At 34.4% G+C, this 13,141-nt stretch overlaps 1 long non-coding RNA gene across 1 annotated transcript; it reads left to right on the top strand.

Moving 5' to 3' along the window:
• Positions 1 to 1,641: 1,641 nt before the first annotated feature.
• LOC114751121 (uncharacterized) lies at positions 1,642 to 11,466 on the top strand. The gene is made up of 2 exons (XR_003740713.1): positions 1,642 to 1,793; positions 10,523 to 11,466. It is a non-coding gene; the product is annotated as an uncharacterized LOC114751121 (long non-coding RNA).
• Positions 11,467 to 13,141: the final 1,675 nt, after the last annotated feature.

Below are 13,141 nucleotides of genomic sequence, written 5' to 3'. Positions count from 1 at the left end.
TTTTTGATGACCCGGAAGGCGATGTCCCGATCCGATCAGAGACCCAAGTTATCCTCACTCTCATTGATAAGGATAACACATCCTACACTCTAAACACATCACACCAGACCTTTTATATAGGCTTATCTCACTTCACTAATGACTCACTTATCCTCTCTCTGACATGCCCCTTAGGTTGAACACCTCTTAATTCATGTGTTCAACTTGACAACACAAAGCAGGGAGCCAAAGAGAATTAAAATTGTATTGATTTTAAACTTTGTGAATAAAACGTGCATGGAGACTTCTTCTTCTTCTTTTTTTTTTTTGACTTTCATGGAGACACCTTCCTCTTTGACTTTCACCGATATCTAAATCCAACTTGTGTGAAATAGCTTTGGCCATATCCTTTAACATAATGATGGTAATTGTGACAGTATCATCTTCTTGGCTTCATGAACTTTCTTCTTAGTTTCTCTTCACACATTTATCTACTCATGTAATCTTCACGACACTCATCTTTGTGACTGTAGCTGGCCATTTAAATATCTCCATGTACTGAAAACTCCATTAGTAGATACAAGACTTTCAGATCATACCATGCTATCTCAAAGCTACTATAGCTGAATCCATCTTCTGCATTTAACATGAATTGTAGAAGTAGCAGCACCTTGAAATCAACATCTTTTCCCAAAGCCTCCTCAATTTGATGGATAGAAAGCAGCTTGCCATTGTTAACTCATTCATAGTTGAAGTTGCATAGATTATACTATGGGCAGTGAACCATTCTCCTTCATCTCTTCAAGCAATCTTCACTGCTCATGGACCCCTTTTTTTTTTTTTTGTTTAATAATGACTTGCACTCTTCAACCAGATAAAGGATGGGCAAATGTTTGTATAACTTTTATGCAAGAATTGCTCTCACAACTAAATGGGCATGACTGATCCAACGGACTTACAACTTTCATAGGCATGTTTATACTATTTTGAATAAGTCATAGGCATGTTTCTGTTGTCCAACAATTAACATCCCAAATTTTAGAGTTAGAAAATTATAAGATGCCCGAGTGGTTTAAATAATTAGTCAAGGCGTAAAAAATAATTATTCAATAAAAGCCTATTTTTGAGTAAGAAATTCAAGAAAAAAAAAATCAAAAAGTAATAATTATTTATAATATAAATGCTCAGAATAATTAAGGAAAAGTTGTAGATAATTACTTTGGGAAATAAAAGAGTCTACGAAAGTTTATTTCCTGAAACAAAAAGGGGTAAAGATAGTTTAAAAGCTAATTTCTTAAATTAAAAGCTTATTTCCCTGAGAAATTAAAAAAAAGCTAGAGGTTAATTTTTAGCTTGAAAATTTAAAAAACAATTATTTTACCTGCTATGGAAGCTAAATGAAGAAGAAAATTACTATAATGTATTAAAGATTAATTTTGAGGGTTGCTTCACAAGGAAATATCAAACTAAAAGAGAAGCATACAGTTAACTCAATACTCCAAGCTCAAAGTGGGCGCACATTCTAATTAGAAAGGAAGGGGCCTAACACGTGCGCCTTGACTTTGGGAGCTAATACGGATAGTGGAGTGCTGGGCAAGCGGGTTTATTGGGTAAGCTTGAAAAGCATAAAAACATTTGTCAGCACCCAAAATACACGTGGTAAGACCACCATCTGACGTCTATGCTTACCTTCCGTGTATTTCTTCCTCTTCCACGCTACTTAGATGGGAAGAGGGAGAAGAGACCGAGAGAGGTGGTCTCGAAGAGGGAGTACGAGAAGGAAACTATGCATTTAATCGGTGATTTGGACCAAGGTAATCTCATTGTTCTTTCTCTATTTCTTATTTTGCCGATTGGGGTGCTGATTTGGGGGTAGTGAGTCAATCCGAAGGTCACTGTTAGGGAAATTAGTGGTTAAGGGTCTAAAACTATAATTAGAGATAGATTAAGTTAATAATTGGTGTTGCATGTGATTTATTGGTTCTGCTTTGTGGCTTTTGAATTATGTTGTTGCTGTCTCTGTTTGTGGAGTGTCGGCTTACAGTAAGGAATGAGGAGAGATCACCGATTTGGTGAAGATTTAAGCTTGAGTAGTTATGTGGTTGCTTGCTGCTAATCAAGACAGATGCATTCGTTATGTTCTTGTTATTGCCTGTCGAGACCGAGAACTCCTTGTCTTCTTCTTCTTCTTGTTTTTTTTTTGTTCTGTGACTACCATATAAATGGGTTCTTAAATTTATGATGATTAATTTTGTATTTAAAGAAGTATGGCATAGAAGAACCCGATGCTTATATATATAGTTGTTGATATTGTTTGAGTTTTTGACTATGGTGTTTGGGCTGTGAAGTTAGAATGGTTATAGGCTTGGTAAAAGGATGCTCAAGGACTTTTCAATGAAACTTAAAATATATATGCATGTATATTCATGTGTTGAACTTGAATATGGGTGCTGCTGTTTGGTAAATTTCCTTGAGGCTAGAATGCATATATGGCTGTGAATGATGAGATTTAAGTAATTACAGGATGCTATATAGTGATTTTCGAATCTTATTTTTATAAGGTCCAGAGGAATCATTCGAATTTCATTGTGTATATCTCATTTCATTTTGCATAGCTTACGCTCTCAAGTGTTTGTGAAGGTCATTGTTTATGGAACTTGATATTTGCAAATTGATGAAGCTGAAACTTGGTGAAGGAAACTCGAATGATGGAATTGAGAACTCTATTTATGTGTGTGTATGCGTTATGAAAACTGGAAATGTATTTTCAGATTTGACGATGCTGCTGTCTAAATGTTTGTAAAGCTAAAGCTGATTAAAACACTTATTAAAGGTGAAAGATAAGCAAGTGTTGCTTTGGGGCTATTGAGATATAGGCAGTAAATGATTATAATCTGATTTTCTGATTGAAATCATGGTTATTGAAGTTAGAGATTGAGTAATACTTGTTGATTTATGCTGAATTATGATGGTGGCTGTTTGAATTAGTTTGTCTTAAAGCTTATGAGTTCAAAATTGAAACTGGAAAATCAGTTTTAAATTGCTATTTGATGCCTCTTTTGACTAGTCAATTGTTTAGCCATCTCAATTATGCTTTGAATGGTTAGAATCATGGTTATCAAACCGAGATATGAATCGTGTATTGGAAAGCCGATTTTATGAATCTTGAATCGTACCATATCGTAAGATTCATGAACAATTATTAAGGATAATATATAAGTAATTTTCATATGAAAAAATATTAGAAGTTTGTAAATATTAGGTGCTATACACTGTCCAAAAAAAAAAAAGTAGCCAACATATGAAATTTTAAACATAAATAGTCTCCAAAATCAATTCAAAAACCAAACTCCTAACTTAAAAAGACTAAAGTCACTAAACATAAAATTCAATTCATCATTCATCATCTCCAAGATCAATGTCACTCAATTCATGATCATCCTCTATTAATAATGTCACTTCTTCATCGTCCTCCTCTTCCCCATCTTCAACATTATCTTGATTCTCATTCTCTTGTTCCATTATAGATTTCCCTTTGCTACTCGTTTTGGCATTCAAATTTCTTGGACCTAAGGAAAAAACAAAAAGCTTAAATAAGTATGATTTTATATATTTAAATTAAAATCAACTTATGTTTAGTTTTAAAATATTATACCTCTCTTTCTTTTCTTGCTTGGAGCTCCTTCATCAATAGTGAAACTCTCATGTATGTCCATCCATGACCCATCCATTGGCAAGCATGGGTTTTCTTTTCCAGTGATCCACTCATCATCAGATTCAATATCTGATAAACAAATTGGATCATATATCTCTCTTTTTTCCTCTCTAATCTTTTGTCTCATCTCAAGTTGAAGGTTGTACTTGACAAATACAAGTGCATTTAACCTTTGTTGTTCTAAGCAATTTCTTCGTTTAGTATGCACTTGATCAAATGTGCTCCAATTTCTTTCACATCTAGTAGCACTACATGTGAAACTCAAAAAATTCTCATAGCTACCTTTTGTAACTCCTTGCCTTCTCCTCCATAACTTTCCCACCAAAGAGCTAAAAAAAAAAAAAAAATTAGGAATGTTTTTCAAAATTCAGATTTATTATTAAGGTCAAAAATTAAATTCTTATAAATAGTATAGACTAGAGAACGATATTGGGTTGTTTTTTGTTTCTAGTATTTATTGCAATGCTCCTTCCAAAAAGTCCATTGGCAGACTTGAATGCCTCAAGCTGTTGATCAACTAAAAATCTTGTCTTCCTATCCGGAATCATTTTCTCAATAGTTTCATATAAACCAAAATAAACTTCTTGATCCGCATTAAATTTTTCATCATAATAGAACCTAAAAAAATAATGAATAAGTTATCTTTTTCTAACGTACAATTAAATAATAGATATTTCAATTTTAAACTTTAAATTGTATAAAACTTACTTATGATTAAGAAAGTAGGCAGCCGCATGGAGGGGTCTATGTAGTTGTAAATTCCAACGAGTATCAATAATCTTCCATATCTTTTTATACCTTGATTCCTTCTTTTCAAAATTGTCAGCAATCTCTTCTTTGGCTCTATCCATTGCTTTATAAATATATGGCATAGCAGGTTTAGAGTCACTATTTATAAGTCTCAAAACTTTTACAAGTGGACTCACACACTTTAAGCAATATTTGATGGAACTCTAAAATCTAGAATCCCCAAAAATCATGTCTGCCATTTGCTTACCCTCACTTTTACTGGCAAAAGAACTAGAAACCCAATCATCTGAAGCAAACATGGTTTGAAGAGCATTCTTTTGCTGCAATATGCAACTTAGTGTAAGATAAGTTGTTGCAAATCTTGTCACTGCTGGTCTAGCTAATTTTCTTCCTTTGGAATATTTTCTATACAAGTTAAGGACCCATGTATGCCTATAAATGAATGTTGTTATTTTCTTCGCATTGGTGATGGTATTATAAAATACCGGAAGTTGCCCAATGTCTTCAAGGACTAAATCAAGGCAGTGAGCTGCATAAGGGAACCAAAATAATTTTTTTCTCTGCTCTTCTAACATCTTCCCTGCTGCCACGAGATTTGAGGCACCATCTGTCACAACTTGCACCACATTATCCTCCCCAATTTCTTCAACTATATTGTCTAGTAATTCAAACATTTGTTTAGCATCTTTAATCACACTACTTGTGTCCACCAATTTTAGGAAAACAGTCCCACCAGGACTATTAACTAAAAAATTAGTAAGAGACCTCTTTTTACTATCAGTCTAACCATCACACATCAAAGTACAACCCCATTTCTCCCATTCCCTCTTATACTTCACTAAACTTTCTTGAATTTTATCAACAGCTTTTTTCAAATGAGAAACTCTCACCTCATGATAACTTGGAGGTTTCAAACCCCTACCATATTGACCAACAGATTTTAACATTTGAATAAACAGTGGACTTCTTACCAAGTTGAATGGTAAAGCATTACCATAGATGCATTTACAAATATCTTGAATTACTAACTCTCTATCTTTTACCATCTCATTCATCATTTTCTGTTTCATAGTTTTTGATGTCCCTTCCTTCCCCTTAGCATCTTGAGCAGTTGCTTCTTCAAATATTTCAAAACTACTAGCATCTTTATTTTTTTCTCTATCTTCTAGCATTTTAACAAATAAATTTTTAACTTCATTATGAACACTTGTACAGGGACTCACATTCTCTTTAGTTCCAGCCAAATGATGTTTCATCCTGGCTACCCCACCCCAACATTGATGTGAACAGTATTTGCATTTAACCATAAGTCTATGGGGAGGAACACTTTCACAATGTTTCCATGTAATGTCAGCTTTTTTTTTTTCTTATTCTGATTCTGACTCATTTTTCCCACCAATATAATATCCAAGAAAAAAAGAGTAAAAAAAATTATCAAATAGGAGTAGAAGATTAGAGAAAGAACCAGCAAAGGAGAAGACTTCAATATTCAAACTTCAAAGCTTCCAAATTTCAGCCGCATGGAACCGGTAGAAGAGAAAAAAAAAAGCAACTGGCATAGGGCACAAGATATGGAGTAAAACGTAAAAAGAAGAGCAAGAGGGGAATAAAAAAATAGGGTTTGGCAGTTACTTCCCTTATATAATAGAAAAAAACAAAAAAATTAAAAAAAAAATGAAAATAGGGGGTTTCATCGTGTCTGGTCGTGCACAGATTCGGGTTGGATTTGTGCGACCCGACATTGGGTGCGTCGCGTGATTCACGCGATTCCGGCCTGAATCGTGTGATTCAGGCCATGATACTGATGCATTGAAGATACACTAGGAGATTCGTATCTCCCAGTGCAAATTTTGTAACGAATTGTGCGATTCAGGATCCAAATCGCCCGATTCTGATAACCACAGTTACAATGCTAGCGACAGTTTTATAATGTTTAAAGTGAAAAATTGAAGCTAGATTTCCCATTGGAGCCTGTGGGATTGTTGGAGTGCTTATCTAGTTAACTAAAATCAATTATATATGTGTGTATTTAGTTTTTTATGTATGTTACCACGTTGAGTCATGGGATGGAAATGACCTTTGAAAATACAGAAATTTTGTATTTTGGCCTCAGGACTTAGAAGTTAAGGTAGAAGAATGTGGAAATGTTTGTGTAAAAACTTCTTCTCTAATATGTTATAAAACTCGATATAAAACCACTACTATGGTAGAAAAGGAAAACTGTTATACAAACTATCATAGTAGAAAAGAAAACTTGTAAACCATTTTCAGAATTGACAATTAAACTGTGGGCAGAAACCTAAACAAGTTGCATGCAACCAAAGATTTTTCATACAATCAATTACCAAGTTCATTCAATTGGGCCTTTGAGCCTCAGGCTCAGGTAAACACAGAATCGCACAAAAACCCATCCAATTGTCCACATGAACATACATTCAGAACTTTATACAACAATAAGAATGGTCTTCGGCCAACAAAATAAGGAGATGATACTTTCACCAGTTTACCATAAGGCCATGCAATCAAAATATTTCAAAAAGACTCTAAATGTGGCAATATACACTAGTCATACATATACCACAGGTTAGAGGCATTACAACTTAACCAAGCTCAAGCCTCTGTGTCCCTTCCCAAAGACGTATGCCTAAAACCTTCACCTGAAAACATTATAACCACGTGGTGAGACAGAAGTCTTAGTAATCAACATTCCAATACAGAGTACAGATGAATAGATGCTCGTGAGGTGTCAAGTGGGGGCAGTTACATGTAAAATTGTAAGTGATAGCCACAAAGAACCATGCAAGTGCAATGATGCAACACATCGACTTATCCCTCACTTTAGGGGATTTCAAAGAGCCGAGCTTGGCCTATTCCTCACTGTGGGAGCTGTAAGAAGCCATAATAGCTTATCTCTCACTATGGGGGACGTAAAGAGCCACAAGGGTATATCCCTCACTATGGGGGACGTAAAGAGCCAACCATCATGCATTAATAGAGGCCTTACCACGTGGTAGTAATAATGCAATCTCTCATTAATCCCAACACATGCATCATGCTCAAACATCTTTACCGAAGAGTAAATATACCATTCCACAAGTATTTTTAATCAGTGGCATATCTTTCAGAAAATTCCTAATGCATTTAGTATTGTATAAAAACCCCAGAAGACAACTCTCCTTTTTTGATATACAAAAATATATTTAGAATACTAGTTATTACTCGACGCACAAAATATAAATCCACTCATAGTACCATAACAACATGTACAAAGGATTAGAAAGTGGTTATTTCTCGCCTGAGCAAGGAATAACAAAAACACCATAATGCCTCGTGCACTAACAAATACTCATAACAGGTCTATATAAGTACACAACCACCATGTAGTAGTTTTCAAAACCTCAACTGAATTCAGAAACTCAAATCCCACTTTAGAAATTCATCACCCAAACATCCAATTAGAACAAAATCAAGTTCTACTAATATTCTAAATCAATTAAACATCCAATTTAACCTTTCTTAATATAACCCAAGTCACAAAACTCAATTTCAACCATTACATTAACATCCTCAACCATAAACTTCAATTTTCACAAATCCCAAATTTTCAAAACTTCTAAATTTCCAAATTCAAGAAAACTACACTGATTAAATACTTAAATTAGCCCATAACAATCATTTAAACTCAAAACAATCGGTCAAAAACCTCAATTTCATCACAACTTAGAAAACTCTAGAGTTTCACCATAAATCTTCAAAAATACCAAGAGAAAGAGTAGATTAGAGGTTAAGATCACTTACTTGAGGCAATAGAGCCTTAGAAATACCTTTCCCAAGCCAAAAACGCGAAGCCCTAGCAGAGCTTTAACTCCTACCTTCAGAAAATCTGATTTTCGTATATCGGACCGCTCCTCTGGATTTAAAGACATGACCTTTTCGTAGCGGCGAACCCAGTAATTGGTCACGACTAACTAATCTCGAGAGGGATTTTCTAACCCAGAGACCCAAGTTCATCGCAGCCAAAAACCCATTTCGTCACGGCGATAATTTTTTTCTGAGAGGAAGTCTTGCTCACCTGATACCTTTTGTTGCGACTCCCCCTTAACTTAGTCGTGACGAAACATATTTTCGAAAGGAAGCTCTCCCAAAACTCTCTACTTCGCCACGGGGAACACCTGTTCCTCCAACTTACTTTGATCCCAAACTAGACATCAAGGTTCAAGTTTAAACACCAATTATCCTCAAAAATTAGGGTTAAAAGGCTATTAAGAGTCAGGACGTTACAATTTCTGTATAAAGGAATATGTGTATATGAAATAAATGTATGTATCGATACTGATGTAAGTATCTATGCGTGTGAAACGCATAAAGAATAAATTAAACATTAGGAACTGATTAAATTCTTTTTAAATGTCTCTAACGGGTAGGCTAATGTTTCTATATAGCTATATAATTGAAGGGAATTTGAATGATGATTTAAGTTTGCTTGTTTTGTGTTCCTCCGTGCTAATCAATTATTCAAGAAGCATCAAGAGTTAATAAATATGCTGAATCTTATTTCTTTAATTGAATTCTAGTGGATAAAGAAGTCAAGAGTAGCATAAGAAAAGGAGAGACTTTAGAGACTCTTGGAATAGAAAGATGAAATACAGGAATTTTGTATAAGATGACCAACCACCTTGAGAGCAGAGTGTGCTTGAGTGGGGATCATAGAGAGATTTAGTTAGTTATGGGTTAACTATAATCCAGTTTTGACTTACCTTTTATATACACACACACACACTCACACTGCTAGGATTTAATTGGTGGCTGGTCTACGAAGAAGAAACTCAGGCCAAGATAGTAGCACAGGATAGCAGGAGGAAAGGTAGCTTTAATCATTATTTTGTGTGTTTTGTATTGATTGCATGTTTGTTTGTGCTGTAATACTATAGTTAAGTATGAAAACATGTAAATTGCCTTACTAGTTATTGCTATGGCTATATATATGCATTTCACTATTCAGTATATGCACATTTAATAGTTAATTAGATAGCAGCTACATAGTTACTCAGTTATTTAGTTATACAATTCAGATAATAAGTCAGCGGCTGCTCAGTTATACAGTTTAGTTAATTAGTTAACGTAGTTGCTTAGTTATTCAGTTATGTACAACGAATATGTCTCAGTTAGTTACTTAGTTCAGTTTAGTTATTTTGTAAGGTGGTGTTCTCTATGGCTTGTTTTGCATGCTCAGTTTTATACTATGCATAATATGTAAAATATGATTGCTGCTATTGGGATTCTTTGAATCTCACCCCTCCTTTTTATTTAACCACGGGGCCTAGTTCATCCAAGAGGAAAGAGGAGCTGGTGGAAGCATAGTTAAGACTGAAGGAGAGAAGAATTTAGTGCTTAGTTAATTAATTAATCTTGAATATATTTTATGTTATGTTCTCCCTTTTCTCTTGTGGTATGTGATGTTCATACTTCCGTTATGTAAATTTCACTTAATGGGCTGTACATTGATTAGGGGTAATTTAGCATAGCTGGGGAGTTAGTGTGTGTGTGTATATATGTATATATTGATAATATATCTATGGCATGAAAGAATTGGAATTGACAAAGCATGATTTATTAGAGCTAGAACAGAAAGGTATAGTTTTCAGAAGTAACATCTTTATAGTTTTGATAAATAGAAGTTGCTCTCAGGTACATGAAGAATGAATCTAGGTTTTATTTTTATAGTATAAATCTTGAAGAAAATAAAATGATAAGTCATGATTCAAAGTTTAATGAAAAGTTATAGAAATTCCACCTTTTTTAGTGTAAGCCTTTAGCCATAATTAATAAATCTGCTCATATCTAGCTGTATGGAGGAGTGTGTTACACAACACATACTTGTCCATATATGCATAAAGTCATTTACTTTGTTCAATTGTGCTGAGAGAAATGGTGAATTCACTTGGTTGAAGATTCTAATCATCGAATGAATTAACCATACAACTTCATGATAACCATGTAGCTTCATGATATAACATTCCTTTGAGCATGAACTTGTTGTTTGAGATGGAGATTAATCTCATCTTGTTGTCTCTGTAGCCGTAGCCAAGATTCTTATATGGTCGTCTCCATAGCCATGATTAAGAGTCGTCCGTATTGCAGTGAAGGTAAGACCAAGCAAAGATCAACATAGTTAAGAAAGGATATGATTGGAGTTGCAAGAAACCAGAACGGGACGATCGTAACAAGAATTGCACAGCGTGAAGATTGATAAGGCGATTTTCTGCATAGAATGTGACTTTGTTTACCGTAAAGGTGGATTACATCAAGGAATTGAAGTTTCAAAGTTTGTTCTTGCAACTTAATAAATGACCATTAAAAGAGACTTAGAAGTATAGATGAGTTTCTTGTTACTGGAAACATGAACTTGGTGATCCTTCTTGTGACAAGATTAGGGCTCAGCAGTAAAGATGGTAGATAAACACAAGGTTGCTGACAATGATGACAGTGCTCTGTCACTGGCTTCAAACTTCAATTGTGGTCTTGCGACAATCAGAAGAGTGAAGCGGTCTCGACGGAGCTATGGACCACAGCATCAAATCAAGCCTTCATAGGTGATAAACTCTGCTCTGTCGTAGACTCTGATTGTGGCAGGCACACATGAGACTGGATTGTTGAGGATGGCTTAGTAGGGATTGTTAGAGATAAACAGACAAACGATGAGTAGGCTATTTTGCCATTAGCTTCAATGGAGCTATCACCAGTGGTAGATGGGCTTGGATCTTGAGAAAAAATGGCAAGAACTTGATTCCAAACAAATCCTAGATTCAAGAAACTTGGACTTGCAATAGTAGGGAGATAAGATGTGCTCTGTTTGGCAATTTCACAGCAAGAAAAAAAAACAGCATTGTCAAATCAAGAAAAGAATTGGACTGTGGCGGGGAAACAAGAACCATCGGGCATAGGTATTATTAGGCCCAAAAATGACCTGCTCATGATACCATATAAAGAAATGAGAATAAAGACTATGAAATGCCATTAATAATGAACAAGATACAAGAATTCTTTTAGAGTTAATCAAATTTCTCACTTGAGAAATTAAATAACAACTCAAAATGATTGAAATTAAGAAAGGAGATCCAAGTTATCCTCTTTCTCATTGATGAGGATAACACATTCTATGCTCTAAACAAATCACATTATACTTTTTATATAGGCTTATCTCACTTAACTAGTGATTCACTTTTCCTCTCTCTAACATGGTTCTTTAAGTTTCAAAACAAAAGTTTTGGTTCTTCAAGAGATAAAATGATCCAGGTTTTAATAAGAAGAAGGCATTGTGTATAGTTTTGTTTATGTTGGGTGTTAAGGTAATGTTTGAAAAAATCTGCACGTTCTTGACATTATTAATTTGACCATTTGTAATTGCTAACTAGTTCAAAAATGGCAAGTGCAAAATATTGACGGTTAATTCCCAACTAATTTGTTGTTGGCTTTTCTTTGATCCATCTTCAGTTGATCTTATTATTTACATGCCGGCTTCTTATAGAGAATCAGTTATTCTGAATATATACTCTTCCGGTTCTTAGTATAGGATCTAATTGTTGAATTGATTTTGACCCTAAATACTCCTATAGATATTTCCTCAACCATAATCAAGTAGAAGAGAGAGGAAAGATGATTATGGTGTTTTAAGAAAAACATTTCATATTTATTATAATTAACTAACTTACCTAATTTTCTTAATTTAATCAAATTAGTTAAATAGATGTTATATTAAAAGCAGGAGAAGTATATTTTATATATGCACCTAATATCATTTAAGAGACAAATTCGGTCATATATATTTTTTAATTTCATAATGACAATTATGTGCTCAAAATCATACCCAAATAATACTTACAATGCTTATCATAAACATTTTCGGGGTTAAGGTCCAATTTTTCTTGGAAGTTTCTCCCATAGGAGCTCTGGATGTATAGAAGTCTTCTTTTGGAACAATATTACCCAAAAGTGTTAAAAAAGGAGTAATATCACCCCTAGTTGTTGGAAATGTTGATGGCTAACATTAGTTTTTTTACTAGTCAACATTGGTGGTTTAAAGGTTCGGGAAAATTTAATTTGCTCCTTTTTTCAACACTTCAGAAATAATATTGATCTTAAAAAAACTTTTGAATAACCACCAGTTGGAAAAACTTCTGTCGCAGAATTGGATCTTAACCCACATTTTTTTCAAATAAATTATAGCTAACAAAACCTACTGACAAATACAGGGAGAAGTAAGGCAAAATAGACAACTTCTATTATATAACATAAATGTCACAGTTGGGAGAATGTAACATGTCTACAACCATACACCCATACATATATAAAGTGTACTCGATGAAACAATTGAAAATAGGTCTCCTTTATTTTTATAATAACAAAACATACTTAAAATAACAGGATACCCAGTGATAATTCTTGTTTCATGAAGGAGGCTGGTGACCAAAACGGTGGAACCGATGCCTTGTTCGTGATTTGTCCTTATCCTTAGATTGCTTCTGATGATCTGGTTTCTCCTTAGGTGGCTTATTATTATTTGGTTTCTCCTTAGATTTCTTATTATCTGATTTCCCCTTAAATGGCTTGGTTCTGGGGCGATCAATAGGCCAAGGCGGCCCCCAAGGTATTATTGGCTCCATCCATAGTAGTTTCCTAACTAAAGGCTTGTAAATT

The sequence above is a fragment of the Neltuma alba genome, unplaced genomic scaffold (genome assembly GCF_004799145.2).
Source record: "Neltuma alba isolate B1F8T4 unplaced genomic scaffold, ASM479914v2 tig00006763_pilon, whole genome shotgun sequence".
NCBI lineage: Eukaryota > Viridiplantae > Streptophyta > Magnoliopsida > Fabales > Fabaceae > Neltuma > Neltuma alba.
Note: the sequence above shows the minus strand (reverse complement) of the source record. Positions and strands in the feature narration are given on the sequence as shown.